The 25522-nt window shown below is 39.6% G+C and overlaps 1 protein-coding gene across 5 annotated transcripts in view; it reads left to right on the top strand.

Annotated features, from left to right (window-relative positions):
* Positions 1 to 553: 553 nt before the first annotated feature.
* LOC139406635 (F-box-like/WD repeat-containing protein TBL1XR1) overlaps positions 554 to 25522 on the top strand; it is a 46931-nt gene continuing 21962 nt past the window's right edge. The window contains exons 1-4 of one of the 5 annotated variants that reach the window (XM_071149470.1): positions 557 to 597; positions 747 to 824; positions 7724 to 7771; positions 10654 to 10719. The gene's annotated coding sequence lies outside the window, so the exon portion shown is untranslated. Of the gene's footprint in view, positions 825 to 7723; positions 7772 to 10653; positions 10720 to 25522 lie in introns of all 5 variants that reach the window. The other 4 variants (XM_071149471.1, XM_071149468.1, XM_071149469.1 and 1 more) reach the window with 4 other exon arrangements.

The following is a 25522-nucleotide window of genomic DNA, read 5'->3' as shown; positions in this document are numbered from 1 at the left end:
GTGTGCTGCACAAGTTTTGCGATTTCAAATGTCACACCCATATTGGTCAGGCCACACCTCTCCACACCCACCAAACAGGCGAAAAAGTATCCCAAAGGCTGTTGAAGAACAGCGCACACCGTTTTGAGGAAACGTATCATTCATTACAAACTGTCTCGCAACGTACCAAACGTTGAATCAAACTGAACTCACCCCAGAAGTTTGAACATTCCATATGTGTAACATCACCCACTTCAGGCTGGTATTATTATGTGATAAGTTATGATTGAGATATTTGCATATTTTTTATTTCGATTTCTGCATCTTGAGACTTCTCCAGAATAAAAATGTGTGTACTGCTCTACATGTGTATTTTATACAAATGCTATTTCAACAACACTAGTTAGGTTATATAGGTACATGAAACACTATTTTATACTGCGACACCCATTTCAATATTTTTGTGTCCTTCATACAGTTTCTACATAACTGCAGAGAATTGCCTAGGCCTGCCTCATTTTTGCCTGGAGAGTCACCTCCTCAGTGTTTCTGTATCTGAAGCCGTTGGCTGGTTCTGAACCGTTTGGCTCTTTCTCCACAAGCAAGCAACCTTACAATGTATCCCAATTGCTTTTCAATCAATTTTTTTTAAGGATTTATCAAATGCTACACTTATGTAATCAAAACACATCGCTCATTTGGGATTTTAACTACCAAGCCGCAATCTCGGAGTAGATTTATAACGCTTTATTGTGACTATATTGTAGAAAATAGCGGTGGAGGAAGAGATTCCATATAAGGAGCACAGCAGAGAAGGCACCCGTTGTGTGATCTGGACAGTTTAAGTAAGTGTTTTCTTGGCTTTTCTCGTGATTATATGTAATATAAAATATACTACGATACGCATTCATTGTACACTATTGTTTGTTGGTCGTTATCGTCAATTATGTCACTGTCACCAATGTTTATTTTGGTAATTTCAACAGGGTGGGGGATGGGCAGCGTCAGCGTGTGTGCGCGCGAAAGAATGTGTGTATGTGTGTGTGCGCGCGTGTGGTGACTAGCAGCTTGTTTCCTGTTCCTACCTACAACTTCACAGGGTTTGTAAAGTTGCTTGTTTACAAGCCAGTTTTTAACTGTATGATAATCACTGCCAAATATTTTAGATAAACCATTAGAACACTTTGACCATCTGAGCGGTTGTAAACGCAGATTTGTGGCCACAAATCTAGGTGTGATGTGCAAGGTTTGTTGTGATACATAGCTAGACACACATAAACATGCTAACGTTAACAACCATTAACTGTTGCTAACTACATAAAAGGGATGTAGAATGATGTATTTAGCCATATGTTAACTTCTATGTAATAAATGAACAAAATCAGAGCTTATTGACAATTCAGTAATGTAACCCATGAGTGTGGGGGAGGGGAACCCAGAGTCAAAGCCAGACGACTAGCTCAACTTCCTTACAGTATAGCCTAGTTGAAATCCAGGAAATAATTAGTAAGGTTATGTAGTTATCTAGCCAACTACATAGGCTACACATATGCTTTTCCTGCTGTATTGCTTAACCTAAGAATTAGTCTTTAATTGACATTTTGTAGGTTAAGCCTAGCTCCTGTTTAAAAATATATTGACCTGAATAGTGCAGTCTGACCACTGCTGTATTATATTATGGGAATATTCAATAAGTGAAAGTATCTATGATAATTACAATAGAACAAAGGTTATAACCCAATACTAGCCCAGTTAATTATCTGATTTACACACCTGTTTATATTCATATTTCATATAGACATGAAGTTTATTGTATTTGCTATGGAAACGTTTCGCTTAATCAATGTCTCACCCCCCTCTTATGTAGCTAGTGGTGGAGTAGCACAGTTATGTAACTGGTGCTTGACAGTAGACTGAAGGAACATGTGGGGGATGGGAACGATGAGTGGATTTCAGTTCTACAGCAGCAGTTCTTTGTTTCATAGCTAGATTGCCAGGACAATGACAGAACAAGACATCAATATTAAATCATCTTTTATTAGTTCCCATACCAACCCATATTTAATTTAAATGGCACATATTGTCAGAGATGGTCATTTACAAATTGAAATACAGTCAGAATTATGATCTTCAGGCTAGGTCTTATTGTGTGTTCATGTGCTATTGGAAACTTGGGACTACTGATGAAACTCCCTGATACGCCAACTCCTGGAATCATCAGAACTACGCATTTACAATGTCCAAAACAATTCATGTGAGCTTCCAAGTTGGAAAAACTTGTGGGAAACCTGGAATGTTGTGCCCTACGTTTTACAGTTAGGCTAGACAGTTTTCTAAGTTTCTTCTTGCAAGGAGTACTTGAACATAAGATTACACCAATAGGCTATCTGACAGTTGGTTGGCATTATTTAGCCAAAATAATGTATTGAGCCATTGAGGGAAATCAAGTGACATATTTGAGGGAGTGAGGCTTAGTCTAGGCCTAATAGTAATAATGCTGACTTCTCCACACTAATCTGAAGGGGATTCAGCTTGGAAGGAATGATTAATCCTTGTTGGGGGTTAGGATAAATCAAAAAGGTCCAATGTGTACACACAGAGAGATGTGAAGTTAACTCTTCCCTGGCTAATATAAATCAGTGCCAGCCTCTATGTTATGGACCTTTCCATTTCTCTTTGTTTTTCCTCTGGGGAGCCCAATGATACAAACAGCAGCCCCTCTCCCTGTTGACACTAGTCACATCACTAGTCACATGGTGTGTATTGTGACCCCAGAGTCAAGTTCAACATTCTGAATGCCCCGGAGCCTAGAGCACCCACTTTTAGAGTAGTGCCTCTAAAGGCATCAGCATGCTTCAGTTCGGCTGGCGGCTTGCCAAAGTCGGCAAGACGAACCGAACGAGTGTGCTCACATACTCCCTAAAAGACATTTGCTTGAAAAATGAGGAAAAAGCTGCAAAAAGTGCCGTTTATCAATTTTTTTGAGACGCCAGTATACACTTCCTCAAAATAGTCAGAATTGATCTAACATAACTCAAGAAATCTGTTATTAATTTTATATCTAACTAAGATGTTTGGTGCAGTATTTCGCAATGAAAAATGTGCATGAAAATGAGTCGTCTCTCGTTGAATGACAACAGACTTTATTGAAGAATCCCTACTGTTGACCAATCTCTGGCGAAGGGGCGTGGACTTCGGCTCCGGACATCAGTTTGCCCCTAGAAAAATATGTGTGTGTCCGAACAGCCGAAAAACCCTCACTGAAGTCCAAAATGGACAAAAACGGCATAAAATTCTTGTCATAATATATGCACAAACTCTTAAGAACTGTTTTGGCTGAGAAGCATGCGGATGCCTTTTGTCCCAAGGCATATCTTTCCTGTGCTGTAAGTAAGACGTTTTGTGACACAGTTTACAACCTACACATGCAGAATGCATTTTCTTTACATTATTTACAGGTTTTAATTAAACAATTTTGTGAAAAATATATATTTATACTTCCAGATGTTAAGTATGATTTTTACACTAAGAAACGCCCAAACTTGATTTGTTATGAATTGGCCTGGTGCCATATAAGTGGTTTAGATATTTGTGAAAGTTCATTTATTAATTGGTTGTATCAGAAAATATTGGACACACAACTGATATTTCACTCCTTTTGCCCAAACTAGCCTAAACTATTTGTATAACATACATTTGAGATTCATGACTAGGCCTACATTACAGTGCACTACGTTTGAAGAGTCACACAAAGCAGGGATTTAGCCAATACATGAATCACTGAGACAGGTTTGAACAGTGCAAATGGGTAAGCCTATTACTAGGGTGTTGGCTAAGGGAAGAGTAACATTCCAAATACATCTGTCACGTGAATACTCCACTCACATTTCCCTTAATGGGTTCTAAAGATTTTCACTGGAATAGTTAAACACGCTGGGAAGAATGATTGTGTTGGTCAAGCAGAGCGATCAATGGAGGAGGAGGCAGCTTTTTTTGGGAGCACATAAAATGTAGGCCAATATTCAAAACATTTGTTTGCAGCCAAATAGGATAAAGGCAGATTTACTCTTTTTAAGTAGCAGGAAGCTAAGAGTGACCTGCTTGGGGATAAAGGCTGTGTTTACATTGGCTGGTCTTTTAGATGGTGTACATAACTTCATGAGACGTCTGATCTAAAATGAGAAAACATGTGAAACCGATTTGTGTGTTACTGAGTTTAGGACTGTTATAAATTAGGAGTAGGTCTATATTAACTGGGTTTTCTTTTTCACAATATTAATATAAGGTTGGCTAATGAAGTGCTAGTGGAATGGAATAAGGAAGTTCCTTATAACCTTTATTTGTTTGATTTAGGCCTAAACCTGAGCACAATGACTCGCCTTCCATGCACGGCTATCTATTACATCTAACTAAAGTTATCAGGGATTTGGCATGGACCATTCTCTGGTTTTGGATGGCCTAATTAAACTGTTCACTGCAGGTTTCGCTGGGGCTGTGAAAACAGCTCTGTCTCACCCTTGGTCACAAGGAAGACTGTGAAAAGGAGTTGGGACTTGGGAGGGAAGTGGGGGGTGGTTATTGACCAATCCTTTGACGGCGACTAGATTGTTGACCCATGTGTATCAAAGATGTGCTGCACAAGTTTAACAGTGACCTAATGAATCGTTCATGTCCATTGTTAGTACTACTAAATTTAGTTTTAGCATTAAAAAGCCTAATGATTGTCGAATGTACAATGTACAATGCGATAGAAACAGTGTGAATGATGAGCAAAGGTCTAGATTCTAGAATGAGGGAATTAGGCTAATTTCCGCATATTGGACATTGCCTTCATTGCAGAATGTAGGCTACAATAAAACATTTGAAAATACAGCAAGCTAGCAAACATGTTAAACTGCCATTTAATGACATGCTGGGTCTGTGGGATCTCGTTCTTCCAGCGCTGAGCCAAGTAGCCTGGCTAAGCATTTCCAGGATCTGTACTCCCAGTGTAATCCTAGCCTATCTTTCCCCATCTTAGAAACTCTACTATGGAATGTGATATGTGCTGCAATAACAGAGGGGGAAGGAAAGGATGAGGAGTTCCTTTGCTCTTAGGTCTTTCTCATATAAGCCATCGCTTACAACAGTGGTTGTCATGGTGGGGGTCGTGGTTTTGGGGCATCACGAGTGTGAAACTGAATAGGAAAAGTATATAATTTTCATCCATATTTTAATAGTCTACATGTAGCCTGCCATTTGCATGTTATATACCCTTGCCTATTTAATCTGGTTTCTAATATAATTGTTAATCAACAGGAATTCAGCAAAAACTTTTTGGGGGCTAATTTAGGAAATCTGTCCCCAAGTACAGCGGCTAAATCTAGTTGCCTACCCCTGTGCTAGAGTATTGCACAAAATTGTAAAAAAAATAATCTAAAAACTGTTGACTAATGACCAGTCATCCGCATAGGCGCACGAAGGTGGGCACATATATCAGATTAGTGACCTGAAAGGACTCGCTTAAGATTCTGAGGTTTTGCCTCACAAAAACAGAGTAGGTCTACGTTTATATTATCCATATAAAATACTTGTAAAAAATCTAATACGGAGGCATATTTGCCAGAACAGTAAAAAGCTATGCCCCAATTTCATTGATGATGTTCATACTTCAGATAGGCCTAGTTTGGGTGGCTACTGGCTGTACGTCTAAAGATAGCTGCAACATTGCTGCCTTCAATATTATGGGATGAAGATGTAACATTCTGGCGAATTAATTATTGTATTTGTGAGGAAGAAAAGGGCCACCCACTTGGCAAAAAGCATTATGTGGGCAGGCAGCCCTTCAAAGTGATAGTGTGCAGTGCAGACAGACCATGCTTTCCCTCCGATCCTGCAACCACCACTGCATACAGGTAGGCCATATGATTCTGCTTGCTCTGGACTCCAGAGAAGTGACATGATATCCCTAGTTTATGTTGGCTACTAACATGAATGACTTTCAGCTAAAAATGCAGGTGTAAAAGTTTAGTTCTGTATCTTGCGTTTTGAAAATGCATTGCGTTTTTGTCTGTAATGACAGGCTACATTTGCGCAACGATTTTGCGTGCATGTACGTGCGCGGGGGTTGCAAGCTTCGAACCACTGTTTTTTGGGGGTCGCGGGTCAAAAAGTTTGACAACCGCTGACTTACGACTTCTCTTAAATCTTTAATGAAAAGTGATCCCTGGTGTATAGGCTACTGTGTTGACTCTCATCAAATGGGCAAGAGGCTCTCCTCTCTTAGCACCTTTCAATCTGAAACTGTGTTACTTTGGCTAGGCTATTTGCTGATTTGGGTATCAAGGACCATCCTGCTACGGCTTAATAGTTAAAGACAAATCTGACGGCTGTAATTTAGCAAAACAAATGTTTTGCTATGATGTTGTCTGCAGAAGTAGTATGGAGAAGCAGACTTGAAGATTATAATTGATTGTCCCACTGTTTGTGGGTTAGGCTAGCCTTACACTAAAGGCTGCATATGATGCCAATGCAGTGGTGTAAAGTACTTAAGTAATACTTTACAGTATTTTTACTTAAGTAGTTTTTTGTAGTATCTGTACTTTACTATTTATATTTGTGACAACTTTTACTTCTATCTCACTACATTCCTAAAGAAAATAACGTACTTTTTACTCCGTACATTTTCCCTGACATCCATGTTGAGTGCTTAGCAGGACAGGAAAATGGTCCAATTCACGTACTTATCAAGAGAACACATGGGCTGCGTTTCATACTCAAAGTAGACAGCCCTCGGCCCTAAACCCTCAGCCCTATGCCCTTGGGGAATCTCCACGGCCATATTTGTCGTCGGTCCAAGTGATTAGCATAGCAAGGGAAGTTTGCAACGTAAGTCCCTCAGCCCTCGTTTTTTAATGGAGTTTGCGAGTGTACAATTATGTTCACTTTGGGGCCTGAAACACCCCATAATTAAATTCGCGAAGATTGTACATCCGCTAAGAAATGTCCGCCAAAACTTAAAACCTAAATGTCAATATGGAGTCAACATACAAGTGTAAGTAAAAACGAATGTAAATAAGTTAGAAATGGTGCTACTAATGCACAAACACGTCTTATAAAAGTAATTATGTTTTTGTTTGGTTAGCTTTTGGAAATTGTAGAAATAAAACATTTTCCTTCTTCAGAAGTAGCTAGGCAGGCTAACTTTAGTTAGCTAATTAATAGTAGGAGTATATTAATAAATATATAGTTAATATAAGTAGCCATGCAAACCCATGCCCTGCAAGTGTATACCCGTCAGACGTCATAAGAAGTGTCCACTTAATTTGAGGGCTGAGGGGACAGGGTGTGTATTTAGTGTTTGGAATTCAGCCATGGTCATCCCTACTGCCTCTGATCTGGCAGACTCACTAAACACAAATGTAAATGATGTCTGAGTGTTGGAGTGTACCCCTGGCTATCTGTACATTTTAATAACAAGAACATGGTGCCGTCCACTTTGCTTAATATAAGGAATTTGAAATGATTCATACTTTTCCTTTTGGTACTTAAGTATATTTAGATACCAAATACTTTGACTTTTACTCAAGTAGTTTACTGGGTGACTTTCACTTTTACTTGAGTAACTTTCTATTAAGGTATCTGTACTTTTACTCAAGTATGAATTGGGTACTTTTTCCACCACTGTGCCAATGATCCATCGCATTTGTTTGCTAATGTGTATTCATTGATTTTAATCAGCATCTCTTTTCTTCTTTGTCCTCAGACTGAAGAGGGATTACTGTCAGATATCTGAATGACACTCGGGCACATGGTAAGCACACTAACCTCCCTCTATAAACTAGCTGATGTCTGAGGTAAATCTCTAATGTTGAGTCTTTGCGTTAACAAACATTTTCATAAATGCCTGCTTGTACTATCAAAGCTGTTGCAGGTTGTTTTATTATGAGTGAGGAATGAAGGGGGCTATTGGTGATGAACCTCTTGCCTCATAGCGAAAGGCAGACTTGTTGCACCCACACAATGATCACTGTAACTTTAGGTCATTAGTGAGCTAAATGTGCTGCTTGAAAAACCTGCCTCTAAATGCTGTAGATTAAAGGGAAACTCCACTCAACCACTATCTTTTGGTATTTATTCCATTAGTCCACTGTTGATACAATATTTTGCATGTCAGCAGTCAAGTTTTCAAGATATTGAACTTTTAAGAAGGAAAGTGTCACCGGTTACATCATCATGATGATGCAACTAATTCAAAAAAATACCCAATACATATTTTTTGTGGATTTTCCCTTTAAAGCAGTGCTGCTTGTAAAATATATAATCTACTAGATTGGAACCACACTATCAGGAGTTTAGTTTAGTAAGTGATAGGCTGCTATCCTATTATTGGCATTTTGTCATAGCCATCAAGTAGTGATGGGGGAAAAATCAAAAGTTACATATCGCAATATTATTTTGGGACAATATGGAGTGGAGAGCATTAGATAGCGCTAGTTTGCTGTACGTCTAAAGATCAATTTAGCCTCAAGTAAATAATGAAAAACAAAGTGTTGGAGAAGAAAGTAAAAGTGCAATATGTGCTATGTAAGAAAGCTAACGTTTCAGTTCCTTGCTCAGAACATGAGAACATATGAATGTTGGTGGTTCCTTTTAACATGAGTCTTCAATATTCCCAGGTAAGAAGTTTTAGGTTGTAGTTATTATTGGAATTATAGGACTATTTCCCTCTATACCATTTGTATTCCATTAACCTTTGACTATTGGATGTTCTTATAGGCACTTTAGTATTGCCAGTGAAACAGTATACCTTCAGTCCCTCTAGTTAGCGCGCACTAACTATCTAGCCATTTCACTTCGGGTACACCAGCCTCATCTCGGGAGTTGATAGACTTGAAGTCATAAACAGCGCAATGCTTGACGCACAACGAAGAGCTGCTGGCAAAACGCACGAAAGTGCTGTTTGAATGAATGTTTACGTGCCTGCTTCTGCCTACCACCACTCAGTCAGATACTTGTATCCTTGTATGCTCAGTCAGATTATATGCAACGCAGGACACGCTAGATAATATCTAGTAATATCATCAACCATGTGTAGTTAACTAGTGATTATGATTGATTGTTTTTTATAAGATAAGTTTAATGCTAGCTAGCAACTTACCTTGGCTTACTGCATTCGCGTAACAGGCAGTCTCCTTGTGACGAGAGAGAGGCAGGTCGTTATTGCGTTGGACTAGTTAACTGTAAGGTTGCAAGATTAGATCCCTCGAGCTGACAAGGTGAAAATCTGTCATTCTGCCCCTGAACAAGGCAGTTAACCCACCGTTCCTAGGCCGCCATTGAAAATAAGAATGTGTTCTTAACTGACTTGCCTAGTTAAATAAAGGTTAAAAAAAATAAAAATATATGTTTTTGGCAAATCGGCGCCCAAAAATACTGATTTCTGATTGTTATGAAACCTTGAAATCGGCCTTAATTAATCTGCCATTTCGATTAATCGGTCAACCTCTAGTTGAAATCCTCAGGATGCCTGAGGATGTCCAAACAGTGGACATTTTCAATAAAAAAATAAAAAAATCATTTTCTGGATGGGATAAAAATATATAAACTAAAACCAGATATATGGTATGAATAAAAGATAATGGACCTATATATTTTTTTATAATCTTTGAAAACTATCATTCACCAAAATAAAGGGAGGAAGGGATAATAATAATAATACAAAATTAATCTAGCAGTATTAATTCTCATTATGTTTGAGAAAATGACCTTGCATCATTCATGGCAAAATGCATAGAATTAGGTTTAAAACTGCAACATGGAGACATTTCTAGAATTGCAGCAAATGAGGTTAAAATGTAACAATTTCTCTATACCGCCAAGATGTGGGGGCTCAAATTTTTTCTCCGAAATTCAGCTCGGGCCAGCCGTGCCCATTTCCAAAGCCCCTGCCACACCCACCACCTAAGCCCCATTTTGATCCAGAAAAAACTCTGGTCTTACAATATCAGAAGTGCTTTCTCGAACATTGTCTTTGAACTACAGAAGGTTTTATTATGTAGCATTGAACAGAAAGCTTTAGGCTACATACCTCTCATGCTTTCACACTACAGGGGAAAAGGATTGTCTACTACTCTTCAGTGGTTTCTAAATGTCAACCTGAAGTCAGATGTACGTTGATATAAGTACAGTCAAGGGGAAGTGTGTGTGTGAGTTCATACCCAAAATAATGCATTTTTTTATGACAATGTTGCTGCTAGGCTTATGTGTAGATTACTATCGACCAAGTTAGACGACACAATGACATTTGCTTACTGCTGCCGTTGTCTCTTACTTTAGGGGCATCAATGAGAGGTGGATTGAATATGGGCTAAATTACAAAGGGATGGGCTGAATGTTATGTTGGGATGATCTTTTTAAAGCTTTGATTAAAGGGGAACTCATTACAATCTATGTTGCGTTGTTACCATTGTTTACTTACAATCTTGGGCCTGTAATGAATGCATCAAGCATGCTGCTTGCTAAACAGGTCTAACGATACTCTACTGTAAATATAGTGAAGATCGGCAAGTGTATGCCAGACAGACAATGGAGCATGTCTCATAACCCTTTCACATACAAAAGAGGCATTTTGTAGTGCTGCAGTATCAGTTTCCTAAAAACGGCTTAGTTTTAACCCTCCTGCTTGTCTTGCAGGTGCTGAGACTGGTGGACTGTACACTTTCAAATCATATTTGTTGTGATAACAGACTTACTACTGTGGTAAGTAGGGTCCTACATATTCGTTTCTCTATTGTGTTTTTGACTAAATGCTGTGTAATTAATTTATTATTTTTATTGGATGTCTCTAATTCTCAGCTCTGTGAGCATAATGTGACAATCATTATTGTAGTATAGCCTAGTTACTGGGGGAGGAAAAGCTCTCAAGGCAGCAGGCAGTCCTGCTCCGCTATGGCTCTGATGTACTGTAGTGAGTAGATAGTAGGCACAGTGAAGATAGAGAGTGCTGTAAGGTCACCAGGGTAGAGTGGAACCATTTTACTTGCATATGCGCCTAAGTATTCTGCTGTGCGACCTGACATTTTTATTTAGAAGCACCAGTGCGTCTATAAAAATTAAGCATTTTAGCTTTATCTCAAATAATACCTACATTTCTTTGTGTGTACCCTCAGAAAGTATTCACACCCCTTGACTTTTCCCACATTTTGTTGTGTTACAGCCTGAATTTAAAATGTATTAAATTTAGATTTTTTTTTGTCACTGGCCTACACACAATACCCCATAATTTGAAAGTGGAATTATGTTTTTCTACATTTTTATAGATTAATGAAAAATTAAAAGCTGTATTCAACCCCTTTTGTTATGGCACGCCTAAATAAGTTCAGGCATAAAAATAAGAAGTCAAATAAGGTGCATGGACTCACTCTGTGTGCAATAATGATGTTTAACATGATTTTTGAATGACAACCTCATTTCTGTACACAACACATACAATTATCTGTAAGGTCCCTCAGTTGAGCAGTGAATTTCAAACACATATTCAACCACAAGGACCAGGGAAGTTTTCCAATGCCTCGCAAAGAAGGGCACCTGTTGGTTAAAGGGTAGAAATATAAAAAGCAGACAGTGAATATCCCTTTGAGCATGGTGAAGTTATTCATTACACTTTGGGTGGTGTATCAATACACCCAGTCACTATAAAGATACAGGCATCCTTCCTAACTCAGTTGCCAAAGAGGAAGGAAACCGCTCAGGGATTTCACCACGAGGCCAATGGTGACTTCAAAACAGTTAGATTGTCTGTGATAGGAGAACACTGAGGATGGATCAACAACATTGTAGTTACTCCACAATACTAACCTAGTTGACAGAGGGAAAAGAATGAAGGCTGTACAGAATAAAATTAATATTGCAACAACTCAAAATTTGCAAAGCAATTAACTTTTTTCCCTGAATCAATGTATTGTATTAGATTTGCCTCAAACATTTTTTATTTTTTTTATTTCCCCTTTATTTAACCAGGTAGGCAAGTTGAGAACAAGTTCTCATTTACAATTGCGACCTGGCCAAGATAAAGCAAAGCAGTTCGACACATACAACAACACAGAGTTACATGTAACAGTAACTTTAGACCGTCCCCTGGATGCGAACCAGGGACCCTCTGCACACATCAACAACAGTCACCCACGAAGCATCGTTACCCATCGCTCCACAAAAGCCACGGCCCTTGCAGAGCAAGGGGAACTACTACTTCAAGGTCTCAGAGCAAGTGATGTCACCAATTGAAATGCTATTTAGCGCGCACCACCGCTAACTAAGCTAGCCGTTTCACATCCGTTACACTCACCCCCCTTTTGACCTCCTCCTTTTTCCGCAGCAACCAGTGATCCGGGTCAACTGCATCAATGTAACAGTATAACTTTAGACCGTCCCCTCGCCCATACCCGGGCGTGAACCAGGGACCCTCTGCACACATCAACAACTGACACCCACGAAGCATCGTTACCCATCACTCCACAAAAGCCGCTGCCCTTGCAGAGCAAGGGGAACTACTACTTCAAGGTCTCAGAGCAAGTGACGTCACCGATTGAAACGCTATTTAGCGCGCACCACCGCTAACTAAGCTAGCCGTTTCACATCCGTTACATACACATGGAGTAAAACAAAACATACAGTCAATAATACAGTAGAAACAAGTCTATATACAATGTGAGCAAATGAGGTGAGATAAGGGAGGTAAAGGGAAAAAAAGGCCATGGTGGCAAAGTAAATACAATATAGCAAGTAAAAGACTGGAATGGTAACATAACACATTACTGTGTACCATTCTCCTAATTTTCAAGCATAGTCAAGTCTCGCCATTAACGCTTGTCCACTTACCCAAGACAAGTAAAAAAAAAAAGGTGAACAAGCAGATTGTTTATTTTATTTAACCTTTATTTAACTAGGGAAGTCAGTTAAGAAAAAATTCTTATTTACAATGACGGCCTACCTTAACCCGGACGACATTGGGCGTGGGACTGCCCTATGGGACTCCCAATCACGGACGGTTATAATACAGCCTGGAATCGAACCGGGGTCTGTAGTGATGCCTCTAGCACTGAGATGCTGTGCCTTAGACCGCTGTGCCACTCGGGAGCCCATTATAGATTTAAGTTGTCCGAATAGACAAGTAATAAAAATTATAGCAAAAATCACAATATCAAACAATTAGGCTACTCTGATCATAATTGGATCATAATTGGATTGAAGTGTCATCTGGATGCGATGTTTAGCTCACTGTCCTCCCAATCTCTGCAGAGTGTATCGGAGTGTAATTATTGTAGGCATGCATTGACAGGCATGAGTGGTCTTTCAATCATGCAGTCGCGAGATGCGTTTTTGCGATCAAAGCGAGTCTCGCTGTGTTTGCACATTTGTTGATAATAATTGCTAATGAGTTATTTGCCCAGTTATAGCAATTTTTTGGTCAGCAATGAAAATTCTGGAAACGTGTGCATCAGCTACGTGTGGGCTGTTGCCAGAGGAGAGAGGGCGAGAGAGAGACTTGCGCAGCAGGTTAAATAATGATATACAGACTAAGAAGATAACTAGACAATCTACACAATATGTTTTGAATTGGCTATCTCCCTAGTTAACTATTTAGTTATTAGCATGGATTAAAGTCATTGTCATGTCCGATGGCCTTAAATAACTTTCCACAGGCACTCATGTATAACCAGGGTGCGCACTTGATGAAAACAATGCTGCATACTCCGGTTGTAAAACCGCCTCTCAAGCGCTCAAAATTGTCTAAGTTCTTCTTTCTTTTTTACTGTCCATGTAATTCTGACAAAATAAAAATAACAAAAATTGTATAACCTAATTGACAAGTAACTCCTGTGCTGTCAAGATCTCCCCTGAACACTGAATATATATTAACCTTTACATACATAGTGAACAAAAGTTTAAACCGAATGTGTAAAGTGTTGGTCCCATGTTTGAAGTAAAACATCCCAGAAATGTTCCAGACACACACAAAAAAGGAATTTCTCTCAACTTCTTGGCACAAATGTGTTTACATCCCTGTAGGTAAGCATATCATCTTTGCCAAGATAATCCATCCACTTAACAGGTGTAGAATATCAAGAAGCTGATTAAACAGCATGATCATTACACAGGTGCACTTTGTGCTGGGAACAATAGAAGGCCACTTTAAAATGTGCACACATACCACATTTTGTCACATAACTTGAGACATATGTGGTATTGTGTTTTGAGGGAGGTTGCTATTGGCATGCTGACTGCATGAATGACCACCAGAGCTGTTGCCAGAGAATTGTTCATAAGCCGCCTCAAACGTTGTTTTAGAATTTGGCAGTACATCCAACTGGCCAAACAACCGCAGACCAATTATAATCACACCAGCCCAGGATCTCCACATCCGGCTTCTTCACCTGCGAAATAGTCTGAGGGAGTGCTGAGGTATATTTCTGTCTTTAATAAACATTTTTTGTGGGGAGAAAACTCATTCTGATTGGTTGGGCCTAGCTCCCCAGTGGGTGGGCCTGGCTTCCAAGAGGGTGGGCCTATGCCCCTCCCAGGTCCAACCAATGGCTGTGCCATTGCCCAGTCATGTGAAATAAATTCGGAGAGCTACTGGGTGTGCAGGCTTTTGCTCTAGCCCTGCTTGAACATAAGCACATTGTAGAAAAAAAAATCAGCTGCTCAACAGGACTTTGATAAGCTGACTCTGGTGTGTTTGAGTGGGGTTCGATAAGAAGCCTGCATACCCACTAGCTCTCCAGATATTTTGTACAGTAGCCTATCAGTGGAGTATTTTACTTTGTTGGGGGTTAAGTGCCTTGCTCAAGGCCACAACGGCAGGAGATATAATACATGGAATCAGAGACCAGCAGCCTTGTGAAGTGGTTCCTGACCATCATACAACATGATTTTCAGTCACCTTTTTGGCCCATGGATTTACAGACCTTTTTGTTGTTGTTGGGACAAGTGTCTGGAGCTTTCGGTCAAGTACAAATCTGACTTATTAAAAAAGTGAATGTCAAGCCCTGAATAGTGGTGACTGCATCATGTTATGGGTATGCTTGTAATTGTTTAGGACTGGGGAGTTTTTCAGTATAAAAATACATGGAATGGAGCTAAGCACAGGCAGAATCCCAGAGGAAATGCTTGTTGTCTGCTTTTCACCAGACACTGGGAGATTAATTCACCTTTCAGCAGGACATTAACCTAAAACACAAGGCTAAATCTACACTGGAGTTGCTTACCAAGAAGAGTGAATGTTCCTGAGTGGCTGACTTACAGTTTTGGCTTAAATCTACTGGAAAATCATATGGCAAGACCTGAAAATGGTTGTCTAGGAATGATCAACAACCAATTTGACAGAGCTTGAATCATTTTTTAAATATAATGGGCAAATGTTTCACATTCCAGGTGTGGAAAGCTCTTTTTGAAGGCACTATACATTTTTCAACAAGGGTGCACGTGCTCCTTGAAAAAAAGGTCAGTCTAGAGCCTCTGTGACTCTTTCATAACTCACTCAGGCAGATCAGGTTTCAGACCTCAGACCTCTCTGCACTGAAGTGGCAGGGATCCTCTGCAGAACAGTCTTGTGATAAGCCTAATAGCTTGGTAGCATTGAATGAAGACTATTCTCTATTTTGAGAACATTATAGATTGAATAAAAAATCTCACCGGTCTACACTGGCTATTTGTGTGTTGTGGTAGTGACGACTTCTTTGCCTTTACTAAATGGACCTTGAATGTGCTCCTGACATTGGGATTTATACTAGTATACTGCCCTACCAAGCAAAAAGGCAGTAACTGCTCATAGCATGGAACTGAGAAAAATGGCTTTTATTTACCTTGGTTTCACAGTAACTTTATGCAGTTACTGCTAACATGACCCCCATTTTCTCCAAAACACAATACAATAGAGACAGGATACGTCCACATGATTAATGAACTCAGTTTCAACCAAATTAGTACTTACTGCCTTTTTGCTTGGTAGGACAGTATATTGTTGGTCTACAATTGTTAACTTTACAATTGGAAGCAAGATGAATCGCTGTAGTTGATGAATAAGCTCTGGATCAAAAGGTGGAGAATTTTGTGATTGGGTTTATTATAGTTTGTTAGGCCTGTTGATTCACTCCCCAGTCCTATATCTGCTGTGAACGAAGTGCTACAGGCTCCATTTATTAGTATCCATTTATCAGTATGCATTTATGAGGAAGTAGCCTGTAGGCTACACATGTATGAACATTTGTGTGGATAATAACCACTGTTTCCTGATGTAACAGGAAGTGTGTATTCATTAAACTTTGCAGAGCGCTAAGATAAAGTGATTAGTGAGGAGAAGATGAAAATAACATTTGCATGGCACGTTGGAGTGAATAACGTAATTTCCATGTAAAATGACCCATGAGCAACATGTGAAGTTTATAGGAACATATCAAATTTGGCTACAAATGAAAGGTAAGAGTCTCAATATTTTTGGCATATTAAGGCATAGATACATTGTTCAACCGATTTCCATACTAAAAATAAGGAATAAGCAAAGGCTTTTATTTCTGGTCACACAGATGGAAAAAACATCTAATACAGAAAGTCTTAAGGTATTAGAAATACATCAAAACATAATGTTGAATTAAAGGCACCTCCATCCAATATCAACATTTATATTTAGTTTAGCAGGAATTTGCCTTCTGCAAGTTTAAGAAATATTGTCATTTCTCTACCTCATGAGGAGGGAGGATTAGGGAAGTTCAAAGAAGTAACAAATAAAGGTAGACCTACCAATTAGTTAGTGTTTTTACTGATTACAATTTAGTTTGAATTATTAATTGATTAAAACTTGGCACTTTGTTATCAAATCGGTAACAGCGAGTGAAAAATCAGTAGCACATTAGAATACAGAATAGTCTTTGGCGGTGTACCAATTAAACCGTATACTGGGGTATTTTGAAATATGAATGGTTTGGTTTTCAAAACTGTAAAACATTATATTATAATAAAATACACATTTGGGGAGGGGGTCTGAGGATGTGACACTGCTTAACTTTCTACGATGTGCCAAAATAAATCCATATCAAGTGTCTAGCTATGCATTTGGTTTGCTCACTTGCCACTTAGCTAGCAAGATAACGCTTCTTGGATACAGCAGAGACAATCAATCCCCTCCTGGAACAAGGTCCCTGCTGCCTACATTTGTTTTGTGCAAAAAATAAATAGCATTTGGAAAGAAATAGTGCCCCTTGTGTGCACTGCTGGTAATACCATATGGTACAGTAATGGTATGAAGATATGAAAATCTTGGTACCGCCCAACCTTAGTACAGTAAAGAAAAATAGAGTATAGTTCAGTACAGTAGTGTTGCACGGTATACCAATACTTCGGTATGAAAAAGGGTTCGGTACTAGGGCTGTGGCGGTCATTACATTTTGTCAGCCGGTGATTGTCAAGCAAATAACTGCCGTTCTCACGGTACTTGACTGCTAATTAACATTAACACGTTTTGCATCTCGTGGCTTCCACGCATAGCCTGAAAGCCACTGATGCAGACCTTTTGGAACATCTACGTTTTAAAAAGTCTAATAAATCCATTTTAATATAACCTACACTATCACAATAAATCCATTATTTGTTTTAGACAGGTCTAAAGAAACATGATATGAAGAAAATGTAGTCTATTTCAGAAGAACAAAATAGCATACTCTGAGTTGTCCTTATGTTAGGCCCTGATATGGCTATTCTTTTTTATTATTTTATAATATGAAGAATACAATTGAAATTAATAAAATAGAAAGGATATTTTCTCAAAACGATTACAAAGTGTGCACATGCCGCTATTCTGTATTGAGCCGTTTACAAAGAAACTGTTCTTTGGTATGCTTAATTTAGAGTTATTTATGCAACTTTAGTTGTGATACAAACGTTGGGATATATGTTTTGATTTTTAATACATTCTAAGGCTGCATGATGGGACTCTAGTGATGATTTGAAAAAAGTTGCAACTTGCACACACCATCAGTCTCTCATTCAAAATTTGACAAGCGCTTGATAATTTTCTCACCGGGCCTTGAATTTCCCAGCGGCATCCAACTTGTGTGGCCGTAATGCCCCTTAAAAAAAGAATGCCTTTTGCGGCCAAAATAAGTGGCCGTTGTGCCCTTGGGCTGAATATAATAATTATAATTTCCTTCTCCCAGCTGCAGTGCTCCAAAGCACCTCTCACTCACATGGCTCTCTCAGATGTAGCCAATGCCCGTCACGTGATTGGGTCCTTCTCACAGGCATTTTGGCTAAGAAGTAGGCCACAAGTGAAGGAAGACCGACACATCGGCGACGTAACTGCACGTGCCCCTCTTATCGAATTCCGAGGCGCGTATTGAAGATGTTAGAACTGTTCACATTCAGCCAACAAGATGAGTAGGCCTAACGAACAGCAAAAGCAATAGCCTATGTCTCCCATGGTACAAAAGTTGACCTATTTTATTGGTCAACTTGTCCTTCTATGCGATAAATACATTTTCCAAACATACTCTGGGACAATTGTGGGATGCGATAGATCCCAAAATTAATACAACCACTCACATCCAAAAAAAACTGTTTAAAAGCACTGTTCTCAAAAATGATGGCAAATGCGATTATGCATGTAATGCTTTATTATAAAGGTGCATTTTTATGGTTAAATGATCTTTCCCGAACTTGATACTTATGCGCAGCCTTTGTATGCCAGTTAGACTCTACACCGGTTATAAAGCGGATTAATGTGCTTCATTTGAAGAAGTTATTTGGCCACTTTAGTTGTGATACAAACCTTATCAAAACATGTGATGCTATGGGCTAGGCTACATGAGGTGTTCGACTAGGATTTGAAAAAGTCGGGGGAAAAAGGTAAGCGCTGTTTGTTGCCTTACTGCACAAGCTGGGCACATTCACACTTGATAATACATCATATACATTATGGGCTAATATTGTGACCCATCAGACTATTCTTAATTTGATGTTGTCTTTACATATAAAATTTGTTTTGATTTAGAATGAACCATAATCTTGCACCTGTCTCAGAACATGGGCATGGAAAAATAGCGAATGGAGGACGCTTTTCCTGCGGTTAATTTTCATGCCAGCCAGGTAGGCTATACTCCTGTTGTAAAGCGAAGCAATGTGCTTAATATTAGGAAAGCTGATAGATACATATAGTAGGTCTAGCCTATAGAAAGCTGGTGGGAACCTCTTTTTAACCTGTCTGGGAACGTGGAACCCCTCGCCAACAGCCAATGAAATTGCAGTGCGCCAAATACAAATCAACAGAAATCTCATAAATCAAATTTCTCAAACACATAAGTTTGATGACATCTGCATTGATGATTTGTGGGGCAATAGAGTGCTGAGTACCAGGCAGTTAACAAGTTTGGTAGGCTACTAATGACCACCAGCAGCATCAGAGCTTGGAGAAGCCTAATTAACAGTCATTCAGAATTTGACTGCTGTCATGTGGAATTTGACTGCGGTCATGTGGAATTTGACTGCGATCATGTGGAATTTGACTGCGGTCATGTGGAATTTGACTGCGGTCATGTGGAATTTGACTGTGGTCATGTGGAATTTGACTGCGGTCATGACTCGTGACTGCTGGTGTGACGGTAATATGGTCACCGTCGTAACAGCCCTATTCGATACAAACATTTTTGTTACTTTCGATACTTCTGCTAAACGTGTCTCACACATCATGTCTGTATCAACTCAGCCGATGTGCCTCTTATAGCGCGAGCGCACTGTGCCTGCTCCACATAGCCTGGACTGGGAGTCTGGGTTGCATCATGTTAGCGCCCCACTCATGCTGCACAGAAGTAACATACTTGAATAATGCGACGCGGCATGTAGAAATGTTTAAATTGTTAATTACTGTTCGCAAAACAATGTTCATTCAGGCTAGAACACTTTGCAACGCAAGATTTGCAAACCGTAACGCAAATTATGCTGATTTCAAAGCTGGTTGCCACCAAAACTTGCTGAATTCACTTAATTGGTCTCTCTCTCACGTATCTCCCAAGGATTATCTATTGTTTCAGCGAACTGTGGCTGCCCCCCTCTTGACTGGTGAATGACGTCATTACTGGTTATAGAGACAGTGCACACTTTTATAAAATGAGCTACTTCTATGCTAATTTTGTTATTCAGTACAATCTTATAAGTCCACAATGAAAGGGAAGCAGATTGTTTGACATCTGTAGCCCCATCAAATCATCCAAAGCAAGTTCAATAACTCAATGAATGCACACACTCCTATTGAATATGCATTAACCTGTATTATGAATAGGCCTAGGTTACTTCTTGATTTACCCAGTTTGTCAATGGAGATTTACCATTCAAATAAATGCTTACCGTTATGTTGTCATGTAGTTAGAGTCAAATTGATTGTATGATTGTATAATTGATTCATTAATGCATACATAAAACATTTCAAATGTAATGCTATTGAACTCAAAAGTTGCCCAACGATTGAACAGAGCAGGAGACATTCTGTGGCTTTGACTAATATGCCTTCTTTTTTTTGCCGTGGTATCTTTTTTGTATTGAGAATCGATATGGTATCAAGTATCGTGAAACTAAACCTGGTATCGGTATTGAAGTAAAATTTCTGATATTGTGACAACACTACAGTACAGTCCAGTAGAGTACAGTGTAATGTACTTTACTTTACTGTCCTGTACTGTAGTGAACTGTACTTACTCTGCTGTGTTGTACTGAACTCTACTTTTATTTATTGTAAGGAACTATACTTTACTTTTCTGTACTGAACTCTACTTTGCTGTGCCATACTCTAGTAGACTATGCTCTACTGTGCTGTAGTGTGATGTCCAAACTTGTGAAGCATAGACGTCTGTGATTGGTACAGATTTGGTCTGGTCTGGACAAACCAAATTTGGTCTTGTTTGGGGGCGAAGCTCATTAAAATAATTACCAGTGTGTAGAATAATACCCAAACATCCGAAAGAGGACATTACATATTTCTACCTTTGCGTACCTATTCAGGATACAGCACCGTCGTTACACAGTTGACTGGCGGCTGACAGAACGTGTTTACATGTCGTATTGGGTTCAACATGGGGATTTGTATTTGGCTGTTTAGAAGTTCAAAATTGGGGATCGGTTTTTGATCAAATTTCCAGAGGTTGCGTTGTGTGAATACTAGGCTACCTATGGTCTGGGGAGTCCAGCAGTATCAGATGAATGTTGGCATGACCGCTGATCCAGGAAAATAGTCTGGTGGAGAGATGGGACCTGTAAGATGGAAAAACAACATAATACTGACCAGTCTGTGACCAAGTCTATACAGGTCCAGAATCCACTTGCATAGGTTTTAAGCTCATTCAGCGAGGTTTAGTGCCTTGACAATGATTATCTTGCAGTTTTAATGGTTGCTGTGGTTAAGGTGAGGCGCCACACTCCGCTTTCTAATCATTTAACAAATCACCTTCATTTTCTAAAATGTGTAATTTCTTAGGGGGGGGATGTGTTCCTTTGTGAACACGGGTGCTACGATTTCATTCCTGTGAAACTATAGCATGTGGACTGCATGCTAAGTTATGTTGATAGAATCAAACCTTATTTAGGCTAGGTTATTGGTGTGGAATGCACATCATTGCTGCGTGAGCTTGCATAGAATGTCTGAGGTAGGCTGCACAATACTGAATGTGTCTGAGAAAACTAGGTCAAACTCCGATGTGCATTCGCTCCACTCGGCCCTCAAGGAATGCAGACATTTCACACCTCCACATAGGAGGACGTCCCAGGATGACCCTATTTTTGTGACCTTAGAGCAAAGCTCTGTGGAGAAGCCTTGTGACGGCATTTTCTTTGATCCCAATGCTATCTGTGTGCCAGAGATTAAAATAGGCCAGCGTCTGAGTCAGTGCTCGCACCACACTAGTAGGACTCACTGACAGAGAAATGCCCTTGCCAAGACATGCGATAGCGCTTCCATTTCCAACTCGCTTTCAGTTGAGTTGTGTCAACTAGGTTTTACATTGAAGCCATTGTTATTTGCAAGTCCTAGGCTATACCACAGTCTATTTTTAGGTCAGCATGGCAACACTTCTGCCTTTGTTTGATTTAGCCTTATTTGTTTGCTGACTTAAGCAACGTCATTGTATTTGTCTGTTTAGCCTTGCATTTATACAGACTATATGATAAATCACTGCAGCAGTGATGAATCAGTGAGTGTGTGTGTGAAAAATATGGACAAAGGAGCTTCAGCAGTGTTCATGTGAAAAATGAGTTCACACTGAGGTTATGAGTAGCTATCCAGAGAGTGGGATTGTAGCAGCTCATGTTGCTTTTGCTCGTTTACCCATGTCCAAGTTAACCACAAACGCAGCAGACAGGCATGCCACTACCATCTGTCACCTACGAGCACTAGAATGCCCTCCAAATTGATTGGGGATGGCATTACCTCAATACTTTTTGATACAAACCTGCTGTAGTAGGCCCTATTTATCTCTTAATATTGCGCTTGCAAGGTCATTTTCAATACAGGTTCAAGCTGTGTTCATACATTTCCTTGAAAATATTGTCCAGCCAGGACTTGAAGACAGGACAGTGAAGGTTGTTTATAGCATGTCTGCCACAGGAGGTTGGTGGCACCTTAATTGGGGAGGATGGGCTCGTGGTAATGGCTGGAGCAATGAGTGGAATGGTATCAAATACGTCAAACGCACGGTTTCTATGCATTTGATTCCATTCACTCCGTTCCGGCCACTATTATGAGCCATGCACCCCTCAGCAGCTTCCTGTGATGTCTGTACATTGGAGGAGGTTTAGCGTAGTGACACGTTCATGTGACACAACATTCAGTGCAGCAAATATTTTGTGTTTTTATTACGTAAAATACATATTTAATAGGTCTAACTAGTCGGATTATCACTTTTTTTACACCCTGAAAGATAAGTTGCCTGCGACTTTGGTTCTGACTTAGTGAGTCTAGGGGAAAATGGAAATGATGCAGGTCCTACTGTGCGAACAGATGTGTGCTCTGTCAATATACTTTATAGGCTAGCCATTGACAACACATAGCTAGAGGACTCTTATAATGTATCAATAACAGAGGAAGTTAATTTAAACCCATTTGTACTAACATGTTCCCCTTATTCACAACATTGTGAGGGATGTGTACTAAACTGTAAAAGTAGGTCAACCAAGGTTAATCTTCTGTGACATTGTCTGCTAGCATGTGGCATGTACGCCTAATAATCACAACTCATTGGTAGCCCTCCTGGAATGATCAGGCAGAAGTTCCTTCAGGCTGTTAGAATTGTCAGATGGCCATACAGTAATATCTAGGGCAGGGATGGGCAACTTTGATGGGGTGGGGGGCAACAAAAATCCAAACTCATCACGAGGGCCCGCAGTGGCTCACGGGTCTGCAGTGGCTCACGGGTCTGCGTACCCATATCCATACACCCCCCCCCCCAACCCCACCTTGCGAACAAAACAGTTTAGCGGCCCTCCTCTTGACAGCGGAGAGGAGTTATAATTTCCTTCAATTCTACACATTTTGTCATTGGGCATAGAGAAAATGTTGCAGTTTAAAGAAAGTTTGTTGCAATTCTACTAAGACTGGGAATTGCCAGAGACCTCACGAGATCGCACAATGATATTATCACAAGTTGATATTATAGGTGCCGATACAATATGTATTGCGATTCTCACGACCATTTCATGGTCCAAACATATTGCTTACCATACAGTGTCTCTGCTGCAGAGGGACAAGAGAGAGCCATGAGAAAATTGTTTTGATCAGTCATGGAAATAAAAGTGCTGAAAACAAATTGCCTCTCTAGTTAAAGAGATGGAGAATACGCTATGAAGGAAACATACTGTCACGTTCATTGTACGGAGGAGACCAAAGCGCAGCGTGATTAGAATACATACTTTTTAATGAAGACGAAGAACACTTAACAAACTATACAAAACAACAAACCGACCGTGACGCTATATATAAACAGTGCAGACACAGGCAACTAGACATAGACAATAACCCACGAAATACCCAAAGATGATGGCTGCCTAAATATGGTTCCCAATCAGAGACAACGATAAACAGCTGCCTCTAATTGAGAACCAATCTAGGCAACCATAGACATACATAAACACCTAGATGGTAAACAACCCCATAAACCTACAAAACCCCTAGACAGTGAAAAAACACATACATCACCCATGTCACACCCTGACCTAACCAAAATATATAAAGAAAACAAAGAATACTCAGGTCAGGGCGTGACGCATACTGGCATTTTGGTGCAGGTCAGCCATCTAGCGCAAAAATAATATTGCGATATTGTCAAAACGCTATATTTTATAACGTCAAATAATATCCCAAATATGTAATTATCGATCCCCCCATCGCTAAATTCGACACATTTTCCTGTGGAGTGAAGATTTCACGTAATTCTACTTATTTTTCCATGGGGCGGAAAGAAAAATGTGCGGTTTTACAGCAAATGTTCTGCAATTCTACCCGTTGCCGTAGTGTGGAGAGACATTTGAGCTGTTTTTAATATGGTATCTAAGTGAGTGACTCACAAAATCAATAGGGCCCCCCGGTCAATAATTCAACCATGATTACTACAAGTTTAAATAGCTGGCATTTTACCAATCTAAAAAATGTTAGCTGACATGGGGTAATTGAGTGACTTTCAGTGATTGACATAACAGAAAAATTGCTGATGCACAACCAAATGTTGAAATTGCACCTAGTGTATTCTACTATTCTAACTCTCAACAGTTTGGAAATTGGAACTTGATTCCACGGGCCTACAAACGGGTGGCACGGGCCTCCAGTTTCCCTGATCTAGGGGATGTTAACCGTATAGTGCCCTTTGGGCTGGATGATATGGCCAGATTATCATATCACAATATATTTCCCGGTATTGATGGTATTTTGTTTTTATAATAAAAGTTCTAAATGTAGTAGTGCATTACCCTATGGTGGCAACAAATACATTCTGAGGGATTTCAATCGGCTTTCTCCATTTAAATTTTTTTATACTGTTCAATCAAACAGGAATAATTTTCAGCATTTCCATCAATGTATGCATTTCCTGCACTGATTTGAGATCACTTCCACTGCCACATAGGGCTGCATGATATGGGCAAAAAATCTGGGTCTTATTTTTAACCGAATACTTGGAATTTAGATACACACTTGGGTGAACTGTTTGAAAATGTAATTGTAATTCAAATTCTGTAGTTAGAATATTATAGTGGGCTCTTTGAATACAGTGTTTGACATGGATAAATTAAAAAGCCAGGGAGGAGTTATTGTGTCAGAGTAGGAAACAAAGTGATAGCCAGTGTTTCCAAGGGGACTCTGTAATCTTTGGCTACATTTAAATATTTTCTCTTCATGTAGCTTAGCTGTATTAGCTAGCTATGTCTGACTCAGTACTTTTATTTGCTAGCTAGCTAACGGCTAACATTATTTATTTTTGCCACAACTTGTTAGATAAGAAAAACGAAACAAATGGTGTAATTATAGTATGCTTGTGGA

This window comes from Oncorhynchus clarkii, chromosome 4 (genome assembly GCF_045791955.1).
Source record: "Oncorhynchus clarkii lewisi isolate Uvic-CL-2024 chromosome 4, UVic_Ocla_1.0, whole genome shotgun sequence".
Lineage (NCBI taxonomy): Eukaryota > Metazoa > Chordata > Actinopteri > Salmoniformes > Salmonidae > Oncorhynchus > Oncorhynchus clarkii.
The sequence above is the reverse complement of the archived record's forward strand: the minus strand, read 5'-3'. Positions and strand labels throughout refer to the sequence as shown.